Raw genomic sequence first — 2,627 nt, 5'->3', positions numbered from 1 at the left:
CCGGCTGCGGCCGGGGACAACACGTCTACCCCGGCTCCGCCCGGGGACAACACGTCTACCTCGGCTCCGCCCGGGGACACCGGGTCTACCCCGTCTCCGCCCGGGGACACCAGGTCTACCCCGGCTCCGCCCGGGGACACCAGGTCTACCTCGCTCCGGCCGGGGACATCAGGTCTACCCCGGCTCCGCCCGGGGACAACACGTCTACCTCGGCTCCGCCCGGGGACACCGGGTCTACCCCGTCTCCGCCCGGGGACACCAGGTCTACCCCGGCTCCGCCCGGGGACACCAGGTCTACCTCGCTCCGGCCGGGGACATCAGGTCTACCCCGGCTCCGCCCGGGGACACCGGGTCTACCTCGCTCCGGCCGGGGACAACAGGTCTACCTCGCTCCGGGGTCCGCCGGGGGCCCGCCTTGCCCCCGGGTGGCGGGCTCCGGCCGGGGACACCAGGTCTACCCCGGCTCCGGCCGGGGACACCAGGTCTACCCCGGCTCCGGCCGGGGACACCAGGTCTACCCCGGCTGCGGCCGGGGACAACACGTCTACCCTGGCTCCGCCCGGGGACAACACGTCTACTCCGGCTCCGCCCGGGGACACCGGGTCTACCCCGGCTCCGGCCGGGGACAACAGGTCTACCCCGGCTCCGGCCGGGGACACCAGGTCTACCTCGCTCCGGCCGGGGACAACAGGTCTACCCCGGCTCCGGCCGGGGACACCAGGTCTACCTCGCTCCGGCCGGGGACACCAGGTCTACCTCGGCTCCGGCGGGACTTAGTGCAATTTCGGCGCCGGCCGGGTAGACCTGTTGTCTCGGCCGGCTGCGGAAGTTCACCAAGGGGTCGCTGTTGTCGGCCGCCTCCGGCTGCGTCATCGTAGGAGGCGGCCTGCTTTGGCGCCCCGCCCCGGTCGAGCTGCATCGGTCCTCTTGGAGGCCTCGGCGGCTTTGGACTCGTCTGTCCGTACTATGGGAGCGAGGTGACGGGCCGCATCCCCGCAGATTGACTGACCCCGTATCTGCGTCCGAGGCGGAACCGAGCGTCCGCGCGTGCGGCCGCCAGGGCAAAGTTGAGTGCCGCCTAGCCGGGACGAAGTTGCGCGTGCCTTTGTCCCGGCTCCCGTCCTTCCCGGGGAAGTGGGTCCAGTTGGAGAGGCGAGAGAGAGAGAGAAGGGGCGCGAAAGAGCCGGATCCGAGGAGGCGAGAGAGAGAAGGGCCGCGCAAGAGCGGATCCGTAGAAGGCCGAGAGAGAGAGCGAGCAAGAAAAGAAGGGCGAGAGACGATCCGAGAAAGCTGCTCGCCGGCCCCGGGGCGAGCCGCGAGAGAGAGAGCCGAGCGAAAGAGAAGCCGTGCGAGTGTGTCCCGCTCCGGCCCGGCTTCTGCCGGTCGATTCGCCACGGGGGGGGGCGGCCCCCCCCGGGCACCGGTGGCGGGCGAGGCGGCGGCGCCTCGTCCCTTTTCTGCCCGGCCTTAAGCCGGGGCCCGCTCGGCGGGCGCGGTTTTGGGCCCGTCGGTCCGCCTCGGCGGTGGGCGGCGGTCCTCGGCCCGCGTTGTAGAAGCCGTCCCCCTTCCTCGGCCTTAAGCCGGGGACCCGCGTTGTGGCGGGCAGACTGTTTTGGCCTAGTTGTTTTTCTGAACTGACGGGCCCGGCGGCACCCGACGGAGAAGCCCCCCGGACTGGTCCTGGGCGAGGCGGCGGCGCCTCGCCCACCTCGGTCGTGGCCGGATCGACTGAGCCGCTTCTGCCGGGCGGGGCCGGGTTTGCCGTGCCGGGTCCGTTGCTTTTTGTTGAGGCGGGCGGAGTGTGGGGGGCACCCGCCAGGCCTCCGCGGGCCTTTTTTTCTTTTTCTCTGGCGGCCCTAAGCCGCGGCACTGAGAAGAAGCGTTGCGACGAAAGCGCGAGCGGGATGCCGGTGGGTCCGTGGTGGGGAGGCAGTGAGGCGCGTAACTCGGCCCCCCCGCTCCGGGCCCCTGGCCCCGTGGCCCCCGTGGCTAGCACGGGGCGTTGCGAACGCGCCTCCGTGTGCCTTTTTTGTCGTGCCGTCCCCCGGCTTTTTTTTTTCCGGAAGGGGAAAGCCGACCGCCGCGAGGCCGGGCGAAAGCCGCTGGTGGCCCGTGGCCGCCGGGTGGTGGGTGGCACTTTTTCTCGCACGCTCGGCCGGGTTCTCCCCGGGCCGGTCCAGTCCCGCCGTTGTTGGCTGCGGGCGGGTGGCGGCACCCCCCGCGCTCCTCTGCTGCCGCGAGCGATCCGATCCGCAGGTGGGCTGGGCGGCCGTCGCCGTTTGTCCCAGGAGCGTGGCCGTGGGGCCCTTGTCGCCGTTGGCGCGGAGCCGCGGCTGATCGATGTGGCTTTTCGGGTGGCGTCGGAGAGGGCCCCCGGCGGGCCGGCTCTCCTTCCGAGGCTTCTCTGTCACGGGGAAGCCACGGCGGGGGGGGTCCGGTGCTCGGGCAGGGCGGTCTCCTTTCCAATTCGCTTCCCGTCGCAGGCGAGGTGTCGCCCCTCCCGCTGGCCTGGGGGGAAGGGCGTCTTTACCGTCCCGAGCTGTGTGACGGCCGCGTGGCCCCGCGAGCCTTCAGGTGTCCTTAAAAAACCACGCGAGGTGCCGGTGCCGGCCCCGGTCCCGGGTAGC

This window comes from Molothrus aeneus, unplaced genomic scaffold (assembly GCF_037042795.1).
Source record: "Molothrus aeneus isolate 106 unplaced genomic scaffold, BPBGC_Maene_1.0 scaffold_181, whole genome shotgun sequence".
In the NCBI taxonomy this organism is placed as follows: Eukaryota; Metazoa; Chordata; class Aves; order Passeriformes; family Icteridae; genus Molothrus; species Molothrus aeneus.
The sequence above is the reverse complement of the archived record's forward strand: the minus strand, read 5'-3'. Positions refer to the sequence as shown.